The 25,374-nt window shown below is 46.4% G+C and overlaps 1 protein-coding gene across 1 annotated transcript in view; it reads left to right on the top strand.

Moving 5' to 3' along the window:
• The first annotated feature begins 20,081 nt into the window (after positions 1–20,081).
• PAK3 (p21 (RAC1) activated kinase 3) overlaps positions 20,082–25,374 on the top strand; it is a 223,774-nt gene continuing 218,481 nt past the window's right edge. Inside the window, exon 1 of the mRNA XM_033946560.1 lies at positions 20,082–20,410. The gene's annotated coding sequence lies outside the window, so the exon portion shown is untranslated. The remainder of the gene's footprint in view (positions 20,411–25,374) is intronic.

Below are 25,374 nucleotides of genomic sequence, written 5' to 3'. Positions count from 1 at the left end.
TGGGACCTCGGAGGACTCAGGGTTTACCTGGTCCTCCAAGGTGGCTTATGCCGCCCACCCTCCCTTTATGTGGGCTGGGGGGGGTGGTTAGGGTAGGAATTGGGAGCGATATTCTGAGCTACCAGCTGTTGGCCTCACCAGGGGGGATGAGCTGCTGGCTGGAAGGGGAGCTGTGCCCGGGGGTCGGTGACTCTGGAGAATGGGGCATATGGGGGGACATGCCGCCCCTCAGATCCTTGCTGTCATGGCTGGGTCGAAGGCTATGTTTTTGATGTTTTACTGTAGCTCATGACAATTGTTATATTTGTTTGAACTGTTAACACCAGTAAACAGGGCCACCAACAAGTGTCCGGGTTGTACAGGGTGCCCACAAAAACACTCCTTGATTTTAAAAGGTTACAAAACCAAACTGTATTGGCCTATTCTTTCATCTTTGAGGCTACAGTTTCATCAACTCATAAAGTTTCATATGGTGTCTGCTGATTACATACACTCGAAGTGCGCCCCCACCTGTTACTCGGAAAACATCGATGCGATAATCGAGCTCGGACCAGACTCTCCGAAGCATATCCAGCGTGATCGCGTGTATAGCTTCAGGGATGCGTTCCTGCAGATCATCCATAGTTTCAGGTAGTGGAGGTACGTACACTCTGTCTTTCACGTACCCCCAAAGGAAAAAAGTCACAAACAATAATGTCCGGCGATCTCGGGGGCCACTTGAGGAACACCTGGTCATTTTGTCGTGTTGCATTATCTGAACGTTCTTACTTCTGTACCAATTGCAGTTTATAAGGGTGAAAGTGTGAGTGATTGCGTAAGATCTTGCTAACCGTGCTTTTGGGGACTTGTATTTGCTGTCATCTTATTTAGAAATTTTGATTTTGTAACCCTTTAAAATCAAGGAGAGTTTGTGTGGGCACCCTATATTATGACAGGAAGTTCGGAGTCGGGGGTGGGGGTGGAAGGGGGAAGAGGCCTATCCCAATCCCACTGTTATTGCTTTAATGACCGTTCACTGTTGCCAACTGGGAAACAGCGTAGAAAGGGGAAGGCTTTATTAAGGGCTCCTTTTACTAAGGTGCGCGAGCATTTTTAGCGCACGCACGAAATTACCATGCGCTACACCGCGCGGTACGCTTCTAGAATAACGCCGGCTCAGTGCTGGCGTTCAGGCCTAGCGCGCGCTATTCCACACATTAAGGCCCTAACGCACCTTAGTAAAAGGAGCCCTAAGTGCTGCTCTGAAGGAGAAGGAGGCTGGGAAATCTTTGATTAGGTGGAAAGTTTGTCAAACAGAAAAAAAAAAAAACCACCCCTGTGTGTGCAGACCTACAACAATCTGTAGTTTCGTTTATTTTGATTCATCCAAGCTGCTTTAGAGCAGTTGTTTGAGAAACCCTGCCTCAACCTTAAAGGGGAAAAAAAATCTCTACGTGATATGAGATAGTGTGAATGAGAAGAAAAAGAATATTGGATAACGGCTACGTTCAAGGCTGTGACAAGAGCGCTTGTTTAAAACCTGGTGTGATTGCCGTCTGGGGAAAAGAGAACCACCCTAGGAACAATTCATAAGGAACGTCAACTAGACAAGAAAACCCATTTACGCTGAAGGCTTATTAATAACTGTCTCTAAAGAAAATTTAAGATGTGCTGAAGTATGTGCTCTGTTCAGCTTCAGGAAATTGGCTGTTTCTGTGACAAGAGAAATGCAAGTGCTGGGGTGAATGAGTTGATGGCGATTCGATACCCCCAGAGCTGAATTTGTATTCAGTGGACTCTCTGAACATGCCTGCGGAGAACTGATGCTTGTGAGGGTGAAGATGGATTTTCCTGGGATGGGGGCCAGGATAACGAGGTGACAGAAAGGATGGTGAATCCAGAACGACGTTCCCGCTCCTGTGCACCATTTTCAGCCCGTGAGCACAACTTTCCGCGGTACCGGAAAAGATGGTAGAGGCGCTGATAAAGGACCGCAACATTGATCACCTTGACGGACACGGTCTGATGAGGACCAGCCAGCACGGTTTCAGCAAAGGCAGATCTTGTTTGATCTTGCTGCACTTCTTTGAGGGAGTGAACAGTCAGATAGACAAGGGCGACCCAGTTGACATTGTATATCTGGACTTTCAGAAGGCGTTCGACAAGGTTCCACATGAACGACTACTTCGGAAAATTGCGAGCCATGGAATCGAGGGTGAAATACTTGGATTAAAAACTAGTTGGCGGATAGGAAACAGAGAGTGGAAGTAAATGAACAATACTCGGACTGGAAAAGTGTCACCAGTGGATTGTCGCAGGGTTTGGTGCTTGGGCCTGTGCTCTTCAACATATTTATAAACGATCTGGACATAGGTACGACAAGCGAGGTGATTAAATTTGCAGGCGACACAAAGTTATTCAGAGTAGTGAAGATGCAGGGAGATTGCGAAGATCTACAACGTGACATAACCAGGCTCAAGGAATGGGCATCGACATGGCAGATGAGATTCAACATGGATAAATCTAAAGTAATGCATGTCGGTAAGAAAAATCTCAGGCAAAAGTACAGAATGTCTGGGGCGGTACTTGGAGAGACCTCCCAGGAAAGGGACTTGGGAGTTCTGATCGACAAGTTGATGAAGCCGTCCACACAATGTGTGGCGGCGGCGAAAAGGGCAAACACTAGGAATGATTAAGAAGGGGATCACAAACAGGTCGAGGAAGGTTATCATGCCGCTGTACCGGGCCATGGTGCGCCCTCATCTGGAGTACTGCATCCAGCACTAGTCGCTGTATATGAAGAAGGACACGGTACTACTCGAAAGGATCCAGAGAAGAGTGACTAAGATGGTTAAGGGGTTGGAGGAACTGCCGTACAGTGACAGATTAGAGAAAATGGGCCTCTTCCCCCTCGAACAGAGGAGATTGAGAGGGGACATGATCGAAACATTTAAGATACTGAAGGGGATAGACTTAGTAGATAAGGACAGGTTGTTCACCATCTCCAAGGTAGGGAGAACGAGAGGGCACTCTCTAAGGTTGAAGGGGGATAGATTCCGTACAAACATAAGGAAATTCTTCTTCACCCAGAGAACTGGAACGCTCTTCCGGAGGCTGTTAAAGGGGAAAACACCCTCCAAGGATTCAAGACACAGTTAGACAAGTTCCTGCTGAACCAGAACGTACGCTGGTAGGGCTAGTCTCAGTTAGGACACTGGTCTTTGACCAAAAGGGCCGCCGTGTGAGTGGACTGCTGGGCACGATGGACCACTGGTCTGACCCAGCAGCGGCATCTCTTATGTTCTTATGAGCGATTTTATGCAGCAGAAGCTCTTCATTAACCTTCATAATTATAGGAAGGTGCAACATTTAAGAAAATATAACATTTTTATTATTACCTTAATACCTTTATAATCCTGTGAATTCTATAAATGGCGTTTTGTTGCAGGTGCAAATTTCAGTGCCCGCCCAATTTGTGCATGCAATTTAATTGAATACCATACCAATTAGTGCTGTTATTGGCTTCTTAACAAGCAATTATTAGCGTAATTTGGTTTCAGTTTAAATGTATATGCATATATTTATGTGCACAATCTGTACCTAAAGTTTACACATGGCGTCAAAAAGAGGGCAAGGCAATGGGAGGACCATACGCAAATTGGGGGAATTCCTCAAAGTTACGCATTCAGTTATGGAATAAAGGGCACAGTGGCGTAGCGAGGGTGAGAGGCGCCCGGGGCAGTGGCGCCCCTCCCCCGCCCTCATATCTGCCCCTCCCCCATTCCTTCCTCGATCCCACCTGTCGCGCGCTCCCCCCTTCCCTTCCTCCGTACCTCTAGTTGAAGTTGCTTGTGACGGTCAGCAACGTGCTCCTCGCAACCCTGTCGGCTCTTCCTCTAATGTCACTACGTGTGCGCGGCACCTGGAAGTGGCCTCAGCGGGAGAGCTGACGGGGTCGCGAAGAAGCACATTGTTGACCACCGCGAACAACAACTTTGACTAGAGGTATGGGGGAAGGGGAGGAAAGGGAAGAGGCAGGGGGACCCCCACCAACATGGCGCCCAGGGCGGACCGTCCCCCTCAACCCCTCCCCTTACTACGCCACTGAAAGGACGTCTGCGTCTAACCTTAGGAGCACGGTTTTGCATCACATTTGGATCGGTGCAAATGGTCATGCCTAAAGTTAGGTGCGGCTCCCAGACATAAGCACAATGCTTTGAACAGCGCATAACTTTAGGCGTCATTTATAGACTAGCGCGTAGGTGGGGTTTTTTGGGCACAGATTTTTTAGGCGCAACTTATGAGGGGCTACTTAAAAGTTCTCAGCCCAACCTACAAAGTTAGGGCGGTCTCCATTGAGGGCCCTACGCTTAGTCCAGCGATTTCCCACTTATTTTCGTTCCATAGTTTTCCGATGGAACAAAACGAAAGTGGAAAAATTGCTGGACTACGCCTATGGCCCTCAGTGGAGACCGCCCTAACTTTGTAGGTTGGGCTGAGAACTGTTCAGCAGCCCCTTGTACAGAATTCAGTTCATTGGGTATGTCTTACTTAACGTGAATTAAAAACAAAATAGGATGTTCTTTCAGATTTGTGATGGAAAATGAAGGGAAAACGGTATAGGTGTTTATAAAATGTTTTATACCGCTTGTACTGGCTCACAGAACTAAGCAGTGAACAACCCAAAACATTCACACTCGTACATTATTCCTGCCTCCAATCAGAAATCTTTTCTAATTAAAATTCCCAGCATCCTCTATAATAAAACCCTAAGCGCACATGTGCGCATAGGGTTTCGTGATCCCTGCCGCCGTGATGTGTGTGTCCATGGCCACATTCCAATTGTGGCATGTGGAACGGCTTGCAGCGCGTGGGGCGGCTTGCGGTGCATGCGCCGCCTCGGGGCGCATGCATAGAATTCAGCGGTTTGACTCAGGAATGGCAGGAGGACGGCTTGGAGCGCGTGCAGTGAATTCAGCGGCGGTGTGACTCAGGAATGGCAGGAGGGTGTCGTGCGGGTAAGAAATGGAGGGGGAGAGGGAAAGGGGGCTGCTTTGGGGGAAGGGGTGTGCTGTGGAGCAGACAGCAATCACGCTTTGCTCTGGGAGGGGGGGAACAGAAGGGGGCCACGGAGCAGGCAGGCATGGCACAACAGAGAAATACAGGCAGGCAGGGGGCCAGGGGAGAGGGAAAGGGGGCTGCTGGACAGGGGGGGAGGTAAAACGAAGGGAGAAGGTCTGCTGCTGGACAGGGGGAGCAGGCAAGGGGTGGTGGTGGACAGCCGAGGAAAGAGAAAGACAAAAAGACAGAAAGAAAGACAGACAGACATCGGCCAAGGAGAGAGAGAGAGACAGAAAGAAAGACAGACAGACAGACATCGGCCAAGGAGAGAGAGAGAGACAGAAAGAAAGAAAGACAGACACATCCATCTATTCTAGCACCCGTTAATGTAATGGGCTTAAAGACTATTGCAACAATATAAAGTTTACCAGGCAAATGACCTTATCCATCCAAAATCAATTAGCAAAATGCTGGAACCAACTACCATTTACTCTACAATCTGGTGAATACTATCTCAGGTTCAGACAACTTCTAAAAGCATTTCTGCACCAAGACAGGGAGCCAACCCAGAAGTAACTGCCCTCTTCCCCACCCCCTTGCTGCACATGCACACCCCTTCCCTATACCTTTTTAACGTTGGCGCAAGCAGCCACCCACTTACTGCCCACATCGACTTCGGCGCTCTCTTTGATGTCACTTCCCAGAAGTGATGTCAGAGAGAGCGCCAAAGTCGACGCAGGCAGCAAGTGGGTGGCTGCTCACACCGAAGTAAAAAAAGGTACGGGGAAGGGAAGCGGTGCACGCATGGAAGGGAGACAGAGAGGAGGAGGGGTGTCGGCGTCCTGCGCAAGATGGCGCAAGGGGCGGACCACTCCCCTCACCCCCTCCTTACTATGCTACTGGGGTGCTTACCGCTGTCTAATTTTGGACACTGTTTTTAGAATCGGGCCCTTAGCGCACAGCAATGTAGCTGCGCTAACTGATTTACGCTCTCAGGGCCACTCTCTGTTCCAAAGCGAGGGACCTCTATAAAAACTCTTTTAGCAGGTAAAAAAGGAGAGAGTTAAAAAGACCCCAGAATGGAAGGAGGCAGTGGGAGACAGAAATTTGGTGAAGGAGGGAGGGGAGAGAAATACAATTGTACTTGCCAGGCTTAAGTGCCAAAATGCCGAGGCGCAGCTCTGATAGATTTGGCTATTTGACGAATACGAGGTTCATGGCGCTATTACACCTTGTACCACAAGAGGTCACTAGGGATCTAATTATTGGTAATACATTTGTTTCAAAGACAAACATGTTTGCACTATATTTTTTTTGCACAGTTAAAATATTTCTGGTTTGTGGTAGACAATTTTAACAGTTTTACCAGAAAGACAAAAATTCTGCTTTCAGCTTCCTGAAATATTTGAGCACTTCAGTCTGCCCAGATAACTCTCAGAAACTATTTGATACGAAACATTAGGGTTACCATATGGCTCCATCAAAAAAAGAGGTCAGGTTCTATTGCTTTCAGGGGACTCTTCGACTCATGTTCGAATGGCCTGTCAAGCCAATGTCTCTATCTGTCCTCCTTACTTCCATTGCTTTCAGTGGAAGTAAAACCCGGATGTCTCAATCCATCCTCCTTTTCCTGGAGCCATATGATGAACTTTGCAAAACACATTAAGCTGTGGTAAAATGTGACCTTAACACACCCTACGTGGGTCTTTCCTATGTGCTAAGGCCATTTTTACTGCAGCTGGAAAACAGTTAGTTTTTCTAGTGTCAGAACTAATAGCCACACACTAATTTTGCCATTAGCGCATGTCCAATAAAATTATTAGCGTATGAGCCCTTTTTTATTTATTCAATTTTCTATACTGTTCTCCCAGGAGAGCTCAGAACGGTTTACATGAGTTTATTCAGGTCCTCGAGCATTTTTCCCTGTCTGTCCTGGTGGGCTCACAATCTATGTAATGTACTTGGGGCAATGGGGGGATTAAGTGATTTGCCCAAGGTCACAAGGAGCAGCATGGGTTTGAGCCCACAATCTCAAGGTGCTGAGGCTGTAGTTTTAACCACTCTAGAAATTAAAATGTCGCAAACATGAGCCAAGTGTAGGACAACCAAGCCATTATGACTTCAGTGCTGAGGTTGTCTCTTATTGGTGGAATGAGGCATTATGACATCACAATATCAGCTCTGGTTATCAGAGGCTGAAACTTTTTTCACACTGTTTATTTATTCAGTTTTCTCTACTGTTCTCTCTAGGGAGCTCAGAATGGTTTACATGAATTAATTCAGGTACTCAAGCATTTTTCCCTGTCTGTTCCAGCAGGCTCACAGTCTATCTAATGTACCTGGGGCAATGGGGGGATTAAGTGATTTGCCCAAGGTCACAAGGAGCAGCAGGGGTTTGAACCCACAACCCCAGGGTGCTGAGGCTGTAGCTTTAACCACTGCGCCACACTCTCCCTCTTACCAACACCTATTTGGTAGGCATTTAGGACTCATGTGCTAAGGTCCGTATTCTGTAAACGGTGCCATTATTGATGGCCACCTATAAAACGGTCGCTGATCGCGTGTCGATCACGCAACGGCACCGTTTGCTGAATTGCAGCTACTTGAAAGGTAGGCCAGGGTTATAAACGCCCACATTGCCAGTACCTATCTTTCACGAGGATTGCGCCTAAAGAGGCACCTTATGACGTCTAACGTTGCTTCCAGTGTTAACGAAAAACAAAATGGGAGAGAACGAGAAACTCAGCGGATTTTTTGCTACAGCACCAGCGTTATAGAACTCATTAACCTCAAATGGTAACCCATCAAATGAGCGCAGGACAATTGTGCTCCCACAAAAGCGCCCTGACAATTGCGCACAGGGACAAGTGCGGTGGTGGATACTTTTTTGGCTTTTTGAGGGTTACTAAGTAACCCTCTTTTTTGAGGGGAGTGGGGGGACCCCCCCACTACACTTTAAAAATTCACTTCCTATCTAGTGTTAGGGTAAGGTATCATGATTATGGGAACCCTAACACAAAGGCCCTGATTTGCTGACACTCCTCAGGCGCCTCAAGCCCCTCCCAAGGGACAGGGCCTGATGAGTCGTCCTGCATACAATTATTACATTACATTACATTACATTACATTAGGGATTTCTATTCCGCCATTACCTTGCGGTTCAAGGCGGATTACAAAAGGTTAATTTAAAAAAAACAGAGTTACAATGATTAGCTAGAGAGGTAAGTTGTAGATCTTATAAACATTTAGCGGGTTGTTGAGGGTGAGGTGGTTTGTAAGAGAGTTAATAGGTGGTCATAGTGGAGATTCTTTTGTTATTATTAGTGCAGTAATGGGTAGATCAAATGTCAGTTTTAGAGTTACTAAGAGGTCGTGGTGTTATTGCTGCTTCAGGAATTTCTTGAAAAGTGTGGTTTTTATTTCTTTTCTGAACGTCCTATAGTCTGGGGTGGTCATCAGAAGGTTGGAGATCTGGTTGTCCAGCCTTGCGGCTTGAGTGGCTAGGAGGCCGTCGTGTAGTTTTGTTCTTTTTACTTCCTTGATTGAGGGGGGTATGAATGGGGAGTGCGTTTTTCTGTGTCTGGTAGTGGGTGCTTGGATGAGGCGATTGTTCAGGTATGATGGGCTGTCTCCGTGTAGGGTTTTAAATAATATGCAGTAGAATTTGAATTGGATTCTTTCTTGGATTGGAAGCCAATGTGAGTTGATGAAGGCTTCAGTGATGTGGTCATGTTTTTTCAATGAGTAGATGAGTCTCAAAGCTGTATTTTGGATTGTTTGGAGTTGTCTTATCGTAGTTGCAGGGCAAGGAAGGAAGAGGATGTTACAGTAGTCCAATATACCTAGTATTAGGGATTGTACTATAAGTTGGAATTGTGTTATTTCAAAGAATTTTCGGACTTGTCTCAGATTTCTTATGACTGCGAATGATTTCTGAATTGTTTTATTTATTTGCGGTTGCATAGTGCAGCATCTGTCTATGGTCATGCCAAGTAGTTTTATGGTGGTTTGGATGGGATATTTGATTGCGTTTATATCTAGGTTGGTTGTGGTTTGGACCTTGTCATTTTTGAGGAGGATGAATTTGGTTTTGTCTTGGTTGAGTTTAAGTTTGTGATTTTTCATCCAGGTTGTGACTGTTTCAAGTGTTTGGTGAAGTTTGTCTGTCATGGTAGGTTTAGAATGATCGTATGGGATGAGGATGGTGATGTCATCCGCATAACTATAGGTGGTTATGCCCAGATTGTCCAGATGCGTTCCTAGGGCGCTTTTGTCGGTGTACCCCTCAAATTTATTTCATTTCATTTATATACCACTTATATTCTAAGTGGTTTTATATTCAGGTACTTTATCATATTCCTGTATCTGTCTCAGTGGGCTCAACCTTTACCTGGGGCAATGGGGGGGATTAAATGACATGGATCACAAGGATTTGAACCCACAACCTCAGGGTGCTGAGGCTGTAGCACTAACTACTGTGCCACACACCCTCTTACACTAAGTTTCAGACGTTCTTAGAAACGAATCTCTTTGAATGAGTTTTTTCTTAGTTTTTAAAAGTACGGTAATAAGAACATAAGTATTGCCCCTGTCGGGTCAGACCAGCGGTCCATCATGCCCGGCAGTCCGCTCACGTGGCGGCTCCTCAGGTCCATGACCTGATAGTGCTCATAACCTAAAACTCTCATACCCTTTTCGCTTAATGGAGAGCACCACCTTTCCCCCCCCCCTTCCCTCCGCAGTAACAGGTTTTGAATGTTTTCTGTTTTTTTAGTATGAATGTGGAGTTCTGTCCTTTTTATTAATGGCATTCTATTTCTGTTTTTACATATTATTTTTATTGTAAACCACTTTGAATGGTGTCACAACTAAGGCGGTATATCAAGCTTGATAAACGATAAACGATAACCACTCCTACAGTGGCGTTAGGTATCATAAGGCATCTCTGTAGGCGGAATAATGGTGGCATTTTTAGAGGCGCCCTTAGGCACCTCTGGGTTTTTTAAAAATTGGGTTTTAATCAGATTGAACCAATTAAAACCAATTATGTTAGGTGATGGCAGTGAATGTACATTGGGATTCTGCTGCAGGACGCCTCAAGCACATCTCTCCTTAAGCCCTTTTAAGCTACGGTAAGTTCACACCAGCACTTACCACAGCTTAGAAAAAGAACCTCTTATTGTTTCTAAAAATTAACTAAAAATAACTTTGATTCCAATTTTCTTAAAAAAAACTTAGGGCCTCTTTTATAAAGACATGGTAGTGATTCCCACATGGCAAATGCAACACAGCCCATTAGAAACATAGAAACATAGAAGATGACGGCAGAAAAGGGCTACAGCCCATCAAGTCTGCCCACTCTGCTTACCCACCCCCTGTCTATGCCCTAATGACGCAATTTCCTTATCTTGACCCTCGTAGAGATCCCACATGGGTATCCCATTTATTCTTAAAGTCTGGCACGCTGTCTGCCTCGATCACCTGCACTGGAAGCTTGTTCCAATGATCAACCACTCTCTCTGTGAAGAAATACTTTCTGGTGTCGCCATGAAATTTTCCGCCCCTGAGTTTGAGCGGGTGCCCTCTTGTGGCCGAGGGTCCCTTGAGAAAGAAAATATCATCTTCCACATCAACACGTCCCGTGAGGTACTTAAATGTTTCGATCATGTCTCCCCTCTCCCTACGTTCCTCGAGAGTTTAGAGCTGCAATTTGTTCAGTCTCTCTTCGTACAAGAGACCCTTGAGCCCCGAGATCATCCTGGTGGCCGTCCGCTGAACCGATTCAATTCTGCGCACATCTTTACTGTAATGTGGCCTCCAGAATTGCACACAGTACTCCAGATGAGGTCTCACCATGGCCCTGTACAACGGCATTATGACTTCAGGCTTTCGGCTGATGAAACTTCTATTGATACAACCCAATATCTGCCTTGCCTTAGATGAAGCCTTCTCCACTTGATTGGCAGTTTTCATGTCTGCACTGATGATTACTCCTAAATCTCGTTCTGCTGAAGTCCTAGTTAAAGTTTCTCCGTTCAAGAAGTACGTCCTGCATGGATTTCCGCTTCCGAGGTGCATGACCTTACATTTCTTAGCATTGAAGCCTAGCTGCCAGGTTGAGGACCAACTTTCCAATGTAAGCAGGTCCTGCACCATATAATTCTGTAAACTGCATTCACTTACTATATTACATAGTTTGGCGTCATCGGCGAATAGTGTTATTTTACCTTGAAGCCCTTGAGTCAGATCCCCTATGAATATGTTGAAAAGGAGTGGACCCAGGACCGAGCCCTGCGGCACTCCACTGGTCACCTCCGATGTTTTAGAGAGGGTACCATTAACCACCACCCTCTGAAGTCTGCCACTCAGCCAATCATTGACCCATGCAGTTAGTGTCTCTCCTAACCCCATCGATTCCATCTTGCTTAGCAGCCTGCGGTGTGGGACACTGTCAAAAGCTTTCCTGAAGTCCAGGTACACGACGTCCAAAGACTCTCCCAAGTCCAACTTTCTTGTTACCCAGTCAAAGAAGCTGATGAGATTGGATTGGCAGGACCTACCCTTGGTGAATCCATGCTGACTGGGATCCCGAAGATTCCCTTCATTCAAGATCGTGTCCAATTTGCTTTTAATTAGTGTTTCCATGAGTTTGCATACTATTGATGTGAGACTCACCGGTCTATAATTCGCAGCCTCTGCCCTGCAACCCTTTTTATGCAGAGGAACGACATTAGCTAATTTCCAGTCCAGGGGAACTTTCCCCTTACTTAGGGAGAGATTGAATAGCTCAGCCAACGGTTTCGCCAGGACATTCAGTTCCTATTTGCTGTGCCAGGTCTTGCTACTGCAGTTTGTACCAGGGGCCCTTATGGCTCCTTTTGCTAAAGTGCCCTAATGGATTTAGGGGACACTAAATGCTAAGAAGCCCATAGGAATAAAATGGAGTTCATTGCATGTAGCATGTGCTAAATCTGTTAGCGCGCCTTAGGTAAAGGTGCAGAGAGTACAAGCCAGTTTAGCAGGGTTTATAAAAGTTTGGATAATTTCCTAAAAGAGAAGTCCATAGGTCATTATTAAGATGGCTTGGGAAAATCCACTGCTTATTTCTAGAATAAGCGGCAAAATAATCTGTGGAGCAAGCTTCATCCAAAGCAAGAGAAGTCATGGGTTGCATACGCAGGGGTTTCGTCAGCCGTAAGCCGGAAGTCATTATGCCATTGTATAGATCCATGGTGAGGCCCCATCTGGAATACTGTGTGCAATTCTGGAGGCCGCATTATCGCAAGGATGTGCTGAGACTGGAGTCGTTCAGAGAATGGCCACCCGGATGGTCTCGGGACTCAAGGATCTCCCATACGAGGAACGGCTAGACAAATTGCAGCTATACTCAATCGAGGAGCGCAGAGAGAGGGGAGACATGATCGAGACGTTCAAGTATCTCACGGGCCGCATAGAGGCGGAGGAAGATATCTTCCTTTTCAAGGGTCCCACGACAACAAGAGAGCATCCGTGGAAAATTAGGGGAGGGAAACTATGAGCTGACACCAGGAAATTCTTTTTCACAGAAAGGGTGGTTGATCGCTGGAATAGTCTTCCACTGCATGTGATTGAGGCCAGCAGCGTGCCTGATTTTAAGGCCAAATGGGATCGTCACATGGGATCTATTCACAGGGCAAAGGTAGGGGAGGGACATTAGGGTGGGCAGACTAGATGGGCCGTGGCCCTTATCTGCCGTCAATTTCTATGTTTCTATGTTACTACTTGGGATCTTGACAGGTTCTTGGGACCTGGGTTGGCCACTGGGATACTTTCAGTCAGTCCCAGTATGACAGCTCTTATGGTCTTGTGTGAGTCAAGTATAGGACAATCAAGCCTTTGTGACATCACTGCTGAGGTTGGTTCTTAGGCATTGGTGGAATGAGGCATTATGACATCACAATCTCATCTCTGGAATGCTGCTACTCTTTGGGTTTCTGCCAGGAACTTGGGATCTGGGTTGGCCACTGTTGGCTGGATGGACTTTTGCTCTGTCCAAGTATGTTCTTATCCGTTAGGCCAGGGGTGTCCAATGTCGGTCCTCGAGGGCCGCAGTCCAGTCGGGTTTTCAGGATTTCCCCAATGAATATACATGAGGTCTATTTGCATGCACTGCTTTCATTGTATGCTAATAGATCTCATGCATATTCATTGGGGAAATCCTGAAAACCCGACTGGATTGCGGCCCTCGAGGACCGACATTGGACACCCCTGCGTTAGGCCAGTTATTTAGACAAAACAGTTGATTGGCATTCTCAGGAAGCAGAGATGATCTATGGTTTTGCTTCTGAGAATAAATGTTCACATGAAACTGTCTTTGCTACAATACAGACCTAAAATCTTGCTAATTTTAAGAGAACTGAGACGATGGTACAGTCAGTGGCGTAGTCAGGGGTGGGCGGTCCTCCCCCGGCGCTGTCTTGGTGGGGGCACTGGCACCCATCCTCCTCTCTGCCCCCCCCGCTCCTTCCCCCCCCCCATTACTGCACGCATACATCCCTTCCCTTCCTTCTTACATGTTCGCGGCGTGAGCAGCAACCCCAACCTGCTGCTCACGCCAGCATCGGCTCTTCCTCTGAGGTCACTTCGTGGACCTGTGCCCAGGAAGTGACATCAGAGGAAGTGCCGATGCCGGCGTGAGCAGCAGGGTGGAGTTACTGCTTGCACTGTGAACATTAAAGAGATATAGTGGAAGGGGCACGCGCCCACGGCAGGAGGGGTGGGGAAGAGGGCGGGGGAAGCGTGCCCCCCCCCACCCCGGGTGCCTCTCACCATAGCTCCACCACTGGGTACAGTATCTTCTTCACCAATCTAAAAGTTGTACTGGTCTCTGCTTTAAAAAAAAAAAAAGCAAGTTACCTACAGGCTATTCCTTATTCTCGTGATCGGAGCTAAGTGGCAGACTGAATTTCATTTTCTTTTGTGGTTATTTCTTAGGTGATAGAAGTGAAGATTTACGGCGAGAGGCTCAGTCTTGCCTACGTTTTCTATCTGTTTCCAAATAAGAGATCTGCCCGTCCTAACCCACAGGAATCTCAGGACTTGTAACTTTAGCATCCCAAAGAAACAATTTGCATAAATCATTCAGACAGATCCCGCAGTGCCTAACTAGGGCTGCATTTCTCATTTTGTAATCAAAACTATTTTTCCACTAGTGTGAATGGGTGCAATAATGGATGACTCAAATTTTCCTCTAAGTGCCAGTATGAAAAAAATAATGACAATTTAAAAAAATATATATTTATACCACAAAACAATGCAGCTGTAGTACTTAGGGAAACCTTATTTTTGTGTTTCTGTGAGAGGGCGCCGAAAAGTTTTCAGCCCAGCCGAGAAGAGAATGACGTGGATATGGTTCAATCAGTGATCTGAAACAATGTGAAAAGAGAATTTAATTTCTGCAAATTGGCACTTAATGAAATAAGTTTCAGCTACAGAGGTATAAATAATGCTCAGAATTTAGGATATTGGCTGGGATGAGAATTTTTCAGCATTCCATTACAGTGTGAAGAGTTTCAGTCTTTGGGACGCTGAGCTGAGATTGTGATGTCATAATGCCTCATTCCACCAATAAGAGCCAACCTCATCAGTGATGTCACAATGGCTTGATTGCTCTGTATTTAGCTCACTTTTATTACATACGAGAGGGTACTTAAAAGTTCTCAGCCCAGCCAACCAACTTCCTAAATTCTGAGCGTTCTTTTGCCTCTGTAGCTGAAAGAGTGTTATCTTATTTTGTTAAGTGCCAATCTGCAGAAATGAAATTCCATGTTTTGATATTGTTTCAGATCATTAGTTAAACCATATCCACCTCATTCTCTTTTTGGTTGGGCTGAGAACTTTTCAGGACCACTCACAGTGTGAAGAGTTTCAGTCTCTGGTAACCAGAGCAGAGATTGTGATGTCATAATGCCTCATTCTACCAATAAGAGCCAACCTCATCAGTGATGTCACAATGGATTGATTGTCCTGTACTTGGCTCACTTTTATTGCATAGGAGGGGGTGCTGAAAAGAGTTCAGCCCAAACAACCAACTTCCTTGAGCGTTATTTTATTTTGCAAAGTTACCAATTTGCAGAAATGAAATTCTATGTTTTCACATTGTTTCAGATCATTGATTGAACCACATTCACGTTATTCTCTTTTTGGTTGGGCTGAGAATTTTTCAGCACCCCCTTGAATAAGCTTCTATCACCCCTCTATCTAAAATTGATATATGACTATTAGGACAGACACCAAACATATAAACCAATTCTCTTTCAGCAATAATTCAATTGGGTAACACTGTTTATCCAAGACATCAATATAACGAGAAAAAAATAAACCTAAAGATAACATCACAGGGCTGTTGCCCCGAAATACATGAGCAGGCGTGCGTTTAAGGGGAATTCATCAAAGTGTAATAAAAGATCACCTTTTACCACACCTTGATTTCCTGTGACATTTGGCAATCTGCAAGATCTCAGGGCTAGATGCACTAAAGCCTCCGATTGACCGGTTTAGCGACCGATCGTATTTACCAACCGTGTGTTTTCCACGTTATTGCTTATTTTCTGATCCAGAAATGCAAATAAGGTAATTAATATTAAAACGCCATGCAATGTAGCTGACCGATTGATGCTCTAAAACTGGTTCACAATACACAAAAAATAACGATCATTTCTAGCGATCCAAAAAAACTGACGGGTCTAGTGTGTTACTGACAGGTCTGCCTGGGATTTATGTTTTAATTTTTTTCTATGGGCACAGATGTTTTGTATGTGTGTGTAACACATAAATAATATCTGGCCAATAAAAAAAAATTCTGTGTCAGCCACCTCCCCCTAATGACGACCCTCCTCGATGACCCACCATGAAACCTGCCCCCTGCACCAGCCAAAATCGGCAAGGATGCCCACTCCCTCCTGCCTCTGTGAAGCAACCCCCTTGCACTGTCCTCACCTCACCATGTCCCCCTAAAAGACCCCACCCTTTTGTTTAAAAAAAAAAAAAAAAAAAATGGCAGGAGGGATGCCCATTCCCTCCTGCCACCAAATGCCCCCCTGCCCTCTGAACCACTCCCCACACCCAAACCACACCCCCTGAGCCTCCTCATACCTTAAAAATAGACAACAGCAGGAAGGATGCCCAGTCCCTCCTGCTCTCCATGCCCACCACTGCAAAATGGTTGGCCTTCCCAGTGCATCCTAGAATATATGGGGAGGAGCTTTGATGTCACATGGTGAGCCTCTATGCATCTGAATTCTGTTATAGAACCTATTATAACCAGTGGCGTAGCGAGGGTAGGAGGTACCCAGGGTCGCTTACCTCTCCACTCCTCTGCTTTTTCCACGCTCCCCTGCTCCTTCTCCACCCCCCTATGCCACACTCATGCCCTCCTTTCCCCCCGTTTCTCTTTAAATCTCCAGCCTGCTCGCACCAGCGTTGGCTTTCCCTCTGATGTCACTTCCTGGCCCCACAACCTGGAAGTGATTTCAGAAGTGAGCCAGGCTGCTACTCGCAGCAGGCCACAGACGTTGCTTCTGCTGGTGAAGATTTAAAGAGGTACAGGGTGAGCAGAGGGCAAAGAGGAGTAGGGTTATGTGTTGAAGGCTGTCTCAAAAAAGGGAGTTTTCAGCCTTCTTTTGAATATGGGAAGGGGTGTGGCGGACGGACTCGGGTAGTTTATTCCAGGCCTACAATGCAGCGAGCTGAACGGAACGAAGTCTGGAATTGGAAGTGGAGGGAGAGGGTACGGATAAAAGCATTTTGTCTGAAGAACAGAGTTCTCAGGGAGGTGTATAAGGAGAGAGAAGAACATAAGAACATAAGAATTGCCACTGCTGAGTCAGACCAGTGGTCCATCATGAAGAGCAGTCCGCTCACGCGGCGGCCCTCTGGTCTAAGACCAGCACCCTAACTGAGACTAGCCCTACCAGCGCACGTTCTTGTTCAGCAGAAACTTGTCTAACTTTGTCTTGAATCTTTGGAAGGTGTTTTCCCCTATAACAGACTCCGGAAGAGCGTTCCAGTTTTCCACCACTCTCTGGGTGAAGAAGAACTTCCTTACGTTTGTACGGAATCTATCCCCTTTCAACTTTAGAGAGTGCCTTCTCGTTCTCTCTACCTTGGAGAGGGTGAACAACCTGTATTTATCTACTAAGTCTATTCCCTTCGTTATCTTGAATGTTTCGATCATGTCCCCTCTCAATCTCCTCTGTACAGCAGCTCTTCCAGCCCCTTAACCATCTTAGTGGAGAGATACTGAGGGGCCGCAGAATGAGCACAAATAAACCATCAAGAGAAGATGTAATCACTGCCCAACATTATGAAAAACATTTTATAATGAAAAACAAAACTGAAAGTGAAAGTACTTCTCTTCAAAATCAAGTGTGCTAATGGATGATAGATCAAGAAAAAGGAGAAGGTCCCAGGCCTCGGGGTAAGACCAAAGCAACGAAAGAAGAGGCAGATGAGATGCCAAAACCAACCTTCAGTTACAGGTACTTTATTGGTAATATATCCAAAATTCAAAAACAAGTCCTTGACATTTGCCCTCTCTTTTACTAAGGTGCGCTAACCGATTAACACGCTAATCAAATTAGCATGCGCTAAATTCTAACGCGACCATATACTAACCTGCACGCATTAGCATTTAGCATGTGCTAAATCGCTTAGCGCACCTTAGCAAAAGGTGGCCCCTATTAGGATCCAAGATTCGGTGACAAACGTCGCCTTCCTCAGGGGACAATAAGGAACTCGTAATAGTTCACAAATGTCGTACGGGAGTGCTCTGACCTCTCTGATTAGATGAGACACCCCTGAAGACATAAAGCAAAATTAGATGCAGCGATTTTTGGCGATGCCTGAAGATGCATTTAAGGACCGTTTCCAGAAGCGGATACGACGTTGGGGGAAACATAGAAACATAGAGTATGACGGCAGGAAAGGGCCGGCGGCCCAACAAGTCTGCCCACTCAAGAACCCTCCCTCCCTCGAGAATCCATCTATTAAGCATTCCTCTGGAGCGACCCCCACCTGTCTGTCCCATCGTCCTTTGAAGTTGAGCGTGGTTCTGGCCTCGATTACCTGACGCGGAAGACCGTTCCATCGATCAGTTACCCTTTCGGTGAAGAAGTATTTCCTGGTGTCACCATGAAATCTTCCCCTCCCCCCCCCTGAGTTTTAGCAGATGCCCTCTTGTCGCCGTGGGACCCGTAAGACAAGAGATTTCTTCCTCCACATCCATGCGGCCTGTGATGTATTTGAATGTTTCTTTTATGTCCCCCCTTTCTCTGCACTCTTCGAGAGAATATAAGCGCAGTCTGCTCAGACGTTCTTCATAAGGGAGATCTTTAAGTCCTGAGACCATCCTGGTGGCCATTCGCATATGTAGGGAAGGAGAGCACTTTGAAGGGGACCCAATGGTGGGGTTACCAGACGTCCACTCTGGATTTACCTGGGCATGTCTGGGAATCTGGACAGCTTTCCAAAACCTGGCGAACTCGGGGCCGAGCCTGGATCTCATCTGCGCACGCGCAGCGACCCGGTGACATCACATACATGTGCACATGCGTGCGATGTCATCACATGGCACTCTAGACTCGGCCGAAAGCGATGAGGTTTGCGTGGGGCTGGAGTTGGGGGGGGGGGCAGAACAGGACTGGGCAATTTGTCCTCTTTTTCCAGCTGCAAAATCTGGTAATCCTACCCAATGGAGTAAGTTGTAAGATTGTTTAATAAATTTTGATAAAATCAGTCTTGGAGCTTTTTGAACAAACTTCGCACATACAGTGGTGCCTCACACAACGAACTTAATTGGTTCCAGGAGCAAGTTTGTTATGCGAAAAGTTCGTTATGTGAAACGCGTTTTCCCATAACAATACATGTTAAAAAAAATAATTCGTTCTGTAGCATAAAATATGCTAAAACCCCACACTTTTGCTCACACCTTTTGTTCAAGCCCTGCAAAATCGATTTCAGGGGGGGGGGTTCTGTTTTATAGGTAGGATTTGGGAAGGGGTAAAACGTGGACCTCGCGGATCTAAACCCGCACGTCCTTAAAAATCTGAGGTCCGTGCTACTTGTAGTTAGTTTCTGGCTCTGACAGACCTCGATGACAATTTAGCGCTGACGGATCCGTCTCAGCATAGGGAGGGAAAAGTATTAGGATCCGTCAGCGCTACAATGTCACCGAGATCTGTCAGAGCCGATTTACTGGGGCTGCAGGAAACCAGTTTAAATGATTCGTTTTGGAGCCACTCCAGCACTAGTCTCTGGCTCTGACAGACTTCGATGACATTGTAGCGCTGACGGATCCCTATGCTGAGACGGATCCGTCAGCATTAAATTGTCACCGAGGTCTGTCAGAGCCAGAAACTAACTACAAGTAGCACGGACCTCAGATTTCTAAGGACGTGCGGGTTTAGATTCGCGAGGCCCGTCAGGTCCGTGTTTTACCCCTTCCCGTAGGATTCATTTTACCTCTGGACCTCTAAAGTGGAACGCCTTTTTGGGGGTGGGTGTGGGGCAAACAAAGCAATTGCCCTAATAATGCAAGGGGTGTCAAAGTCCCTCCTGGAGGGCCGCAATCCAGTCGGGTTTTCAGGATTTCCTCAATGAATATGCATGAGATCTATTAGCATACAATGAAAGCAGCGCATGCAAATAGATCTCATGCATATTCATTGAGGAAATCCTGAAATCCCGACTGGATTGCAGCCCTCCAGGAGGGACTTTGACACCCCTGCTGAAGCAAAAAGTCCATTATTGTGCTCACTCCCTTCAGCTGCCTATGGCTTTTCTCTTTCTCTCTCTCTTTGCTGCAGGGAACTCCCCATCTCCGCCTACTCTCCAGCTGGAGCTGCAAAGGGTTCCCCCATCCGCCCCTCCCCCAGCTCTTGAACTGAACCACCGAGGGGGACCCCTCCCCCCCCAGGCTATGGCTTTGCTTCAGAAGTTAGACCACCCCCACACTAGAATCAAGGTGAGCCTTTCCGAGAGCTTGAAATCGTGCACCGCTCCGCTCCCGCGTTATCGCCGATGAAGAGCAGGGGGGAATGTACTAAACTTTTGCACGGCTGAAAATTGCGAACAAAGGCCAAGGGGAATTGCGGTCGTCTCATCAGGTGCAATTAAGCGGCCTCTCGGCTCGATCGACCGCAGGAAAGGTTCACTTCCGTCTCGCTGCAGGAACAAGAAGGAGCTGAAGGATATATTCAAAAATACAACCCCCCCCCCTCCGGGGAGGGGGGAGCAATGCAAAGCCGAGGCGCGAGCCTGGATCTGGCATCCTGAGCCCGGAGCATCCTCCCGGCCGCCTCCATCGCTGAACAAAGAGCTGTCACTCGCCAAGGTAGGTGGCTTTCTCCCCTGCCCTTGGCATTTGCCTGGCATTTTGCAGCAGGGCTCGATCGGGGCTGCCACACGGGAAGCGATCAGCTGTTCTGACGGTGGGGCGGGATCTGGCTCGGGCTCTGGCTCGGTGTCTCATTCCCAGCCTCGGTCTTTGCTTTGGGCGTCCCGTTGGCTCAGCTGATGCCACCGCACCGGAGCTGCCCCTTTTGGGCATCGGTATCGTTGCGGTTCTGCTGTCTCCTGTGCGCCTGCTGCAATCGATCAGCGGTCTCTCCTCGATTTTAGTCGGGTGTAACGTGTCCCCAGGGGAGGGCTTGTCCCTTTTTTGGGGGGAATGGCAACCCTTTGCATGGAGTGCCAGCTGTTTGCCACTCTGCTGTGTCGGGTGGGCAGTTTGCCAGCCCTGCCCTCTTGCAATTGCTTCTTTGTTTCTGCTCGGAATCGAACAATTCGTGTTCTGGCTTGAAATCGGTACCGATGGCCCTTTTTCCTGCATTGTGGGTCGGGTCGAGCTTGGAAGAACCGTCTGCGCTCCTGTTGTCTGGGAAGTGGCTAAGATGAAGAGAGGTGGTTTTATACTCGGTCTTCTGTAGGACGAATGAATGAGCAAATGATACAAAGCCAGTAATGAGCCATTAGCTTTTAACATAATCATGGGTGCCAGAAACTTATTTAAGTCGATGATCAGTTTATTTATTTAAATATAACAAGTTATAGTACACTTCTCCCTCCGTATTCGCGGTGATAGGGGATTAACAGAACCGCAAATACTGAAAAACTGCGAGTAACTTTTCCATGTTATTCACTGTTTTCTATTAAAAACCATCGTGAATATGGTGAAACCGTGAATAACACGGTGGGGGGAAGGGGTAAAACGCGGACCTCGCGGATCTAAAACCGCACGTCCTTAAAAATCTGAGGCCCGTGCCACTTGTACATAGTTTCTGGCTCTGACAGACCTCGATGACAATTTAGCGCTGACGGATCCATCTCAGCATAGGGAGGGGAAAATATTAGGATCCGTCAGCGCTACAATGTCACCGAGATCTGTCAGAGCCAGAGACTAGTGCTGGAGTGGCTCTAAAACGCATCCTTTAAACCGTTTTCCTGCAGCCCCAGTAAATTAAAAAATCTGAGGTCCGCGGCTCTGACAGACCTCGTTGACATTTTAGCGCTGACGGATCCTAATACTTTTCCCTCCCTATGCTGAGACGGATCCGTCAGCGCTAAATTGTCATCGAGGTCTGTCAGAGCCAGAAACTAACTGCAAGGGGCACGGACCTCAGATTTTTAAGGACGTGCGGTTTTAGATCCGCGAGGTCCGTGTTTACCCCTTCCCCACAGTGGGAGACCTGGCCTGTTCCTGAAGGAGAGGCAAAACACGGTAAAGAAAGTGCCTTGAATCGGCGATTTTCTCCGTAAACGCTTGGAACCAGCGATTTCTCTATGCAAGCTGAAGTAATTTGGGGGGGGGGAGGAGCCAACAAGCTTAAAACCACGAATAATCGAAACCGCGAATGCTGAAACCGCAAATAGGGAGGGAGAAGTGTACATACAGTATTCTAAAGTAATATGAGTCCACATCAAGGGAGAGAAAGAAGTCATTCTTATACATAACCAACAGGAAAAAATAAAGCCTGTATATTTCTATTTTAAGTTTTAGTTTGAACACCCACTTCTCAGTCTATCAGGAATCTTTCCAATTGATCTGGTTTGAAAAAGGCATATGACATATTCTGATTATTATAATTTTTTTTTTTTCAAAAACAGACTTTGTGCAACTGACCTAAACCCCTTGTAACGGGAAGGGGTAAAACGCGGACCTCACGGACCTGACAGTCCTCACGGATCTAAACCCGCACGTTCTTAAAAATCTGAGGTCCGTGCCGCTTGTAGGTAGTTTCTGGCTCTGACAGACCTTGGTGACAATTTAGAGCTGACGGATCCGTCTCAGCATAGGGAGGGAAAAATATTAGGATCCGTCAGCGCTAAAATGTCACCGTGTGGGTTTAGATCCGCGAGGTCTGTCAGGTCCGTGAGGTCTGCGTTTTACCCCTTCCCCCTTGTAACCTCTTTAATGACGTTTCGGAGCTCCCTATATCACTGGCTTCATCTTTTTGTCCCTCTGCTCCACCCATGTGCTTGAATGGCCCAGGAGAGAGGAAGTGATGAAACTTCCGCACCGGAAGTTCAAGAGACCCCTGAAACTAGGGAGACCCAGAGTGTGGACATATTAAACAGGGTTGTTACCAAGATGTGCATTTCTGTAGGCCTTGGGGCATCTCAGGTGCAGTAAGTATGCTCCACAGCACAGCCTCTTAGGTTGTATTTTGCTTTCTCTTCTCTGGCCAAATGTTGGGGAGACTTGTGCAAAGTGGTAGATGTCAGGGTTACATAAGCACCTGCCCTGGCCTAATCAAGAAATGGCACAGAAGCAGCCTGCTGGAGCCAGTAGCGGAAGAGGTGAGTTCCAAAACCTATTAGATAGGAAGAGGTGGATAAATGCAATTTTATTTTTGTATTTTCAAGAATTCTATTCAACACAAGCTAAAGTGTTTTCATTAAATATTGTAGACCATATGGCTAAATGCATTTCGGTGCAAATTTCATGTATCCAATGGCTATCTATACAGACATTCTGTTTCTGATATGAACTGATTTGTGAAAAATATTTAATTTCAAAAGGTTTTGGAGCTCACCTCTTCAATTATCATTTTTGTAACTTTAGCACACTTTTAGTAAAGGTAGGCTGTAGCATTAATAGAATTAAGGGGCAAGCAGTCAATGCCTCAGACCGGGGACAGGTCAAAAGCGCGTGCTGACAAAGGCGCGCTGACAACCCAGCGCAGACAACTGAGCGCAAGACGGAAGAGCGCCGAAGAAAAACAGTATTTTAAAGGGCTCCATTATACTGAAAACTTCACTTTTTCCCTAAAAAAGGGAACAAGTGAAGTTTCCAGTAAATGAGGGGGGTTCAACCCCCCAAACCCCCCACAACGCCAGCGTGATCTCTATTAAGGGGGGGGGTGTTCACCACCAACACCCCCTGTCGGAGCTCCTTAAAATACTGTTTTTCTTTGGCGCGCTTCCGTCTTGCGCTCAGTTGTCTGCGCTGGGTTGTCGGCGCGCGCTTTTGTCTATGAACCCCTCAGACCGCTTAGGGGACCCTTTAGTAAATGTTAGCGCATGTTATCTGCCACAGGATACATTTTAAACCTATGAACCCTGCTGTAGATAACATATGCTAATCTGTCTTAAATAGATAGCTGAGTCAGTGAGAGCTACAGACTTGCCCAAAGTCTCAAGAAGCATCAGACAGGGAACTAGGATTTCAATACTGACTTCTCTGGTTTTCAACCCAGTCCTCAGGGCACCGAGCTGCTCAGTTTTCAGGATACCCACAATACATATGTATGAAACATACGTAAAATGGAGACTGCGTGCAAATTTATCTCATGCATATGCATTGTGGGTATCCTGAAACCTGACTGGTGTGTCCTGGTGTGCACAGAAAGCCTTGTTCTAGTAACATAATAATAATAAAAAAAATTCTGATACAAACATCTATTGCAGTGGTTTTTAAACCTGTCCTGGGGGACCCCCCAGCCAGTCAGGTTTTCAAGATATCCCTAATGAATATGCATGAGTGAGATTTGCCTATAAAGTATGTAGGAGGCATGCAGATTTCTCTCATGCATATTTATTAGGGATATCTTGAAAACCTGACTGGCTGGGGGGTCCCCCAGGACAGGTTTAAAAACCACTGCAATAGATGTTTGTATCAGAATGCATTCAAATGGTGCAGAACACTAAAAAAGGCTTATGATGTATAATAACATCCAAACGGAGAGAAAAAAGACCTCAAAGTACCCCAGGCGTCCAGACACTAATTAGGGGTTTAAGGGTAATAACACTGGTCAAAAACATCCATTTGAATTTATTACACTTCTCTCTCCATATTCACAGGAGTTAGGTGCAGAACCGGCCCGCGAATAGGGAAAAATCGCAAATAATTTTGGGGGCCGACGCTGACCCACCCGTCCTGTGTCCCCGACCTTACCTGGCGGTCTAGTGGTGATGCGGGGCAGAAGCGACCTTCCCTTGCTCCTGCCCCGTGCAAAGCCGTCATCAAAATGGCTGCCATGAGTTCCCGTTGTAGTCTCGAGAACTCACGGCAGCCATTTTGATGACAACTCTGCATGGGGCAGGAGCATGGGACGAATGCTCTTGCCCCGCCCCAGGTAAGGTCCAGTGAGGTTTGGGCAGCCTGCAAAAAGAAGAAAATAAAAAATCGCGAATAACTGAATTCGCGAGTAGGGAAACCACGAATCTGGGGGGGGAAGAGCTGTATTTTTTGTAATATTCTTTTTTATTTATTATTTGAATATATCTTTTTCTAATTGCTGATTTAGACATATACGAGTATAAATGCTAGTAAGATATTCTATACAGTTTGATCATCTTTGTATATATTGTGTGGTAATTTGACTCCTTTAAGCATCCACAAAAACATTAGTCTTTGCGGCTCGGTGCCTTTTATTTGTTGCATTAGGGTTGTCGTAGCCGAACTGGTTGTAGAATTTAAATATTCTTTGCAAGCTGTGACTCCATTCATTGCAACAATATTAAATTATCCAGAGACCTCATGGGTTCTGTTAACTTGGCAGGAAGCACTGTGGACCTGCTTCTCTTTCATTGTTGCCGGGATTGTAATAAAGTGTACAATCACAAGTGAGTAGGTGATGGCAGATAAGAACCAATTGACAGATTCCCATCTGCTTAGATATTCTTGTCTGCACCGATAAGGATATTTCACAGCTGCTGGCTGTAGAGGGTGGACTGTGGGTAGGATATTGGTCCTTTTCCCAGGATTGTGCTTGTTCACTGCCATCTTGGTGGATGGGCGTATGAGTTGCCATAGGGGGAATTTTGGATTTTAGCTGAGGCGTTTTTTTTTCAATT

Source organism: Geotrypetes seraphini, chromosome 5 (genome assembly GCF_902459505.1).
Source record: "Geotrypetes seraphini chromosome 5, aGeoSer1.1, whole genome shotgun sequence".
NCBI classification, from domain to species: domain Eukaryota; kingdom Metazoa; phylum Chordata; class Amphibia; order Gymnophiona; family Dermophiidae; genus Geotrypetes; species Geotrypetes seraphini.
Note: the sequence above shows the minus strand (reverse complement) of the source record. Positions and strands in the feature narration are given on the sequence as shown.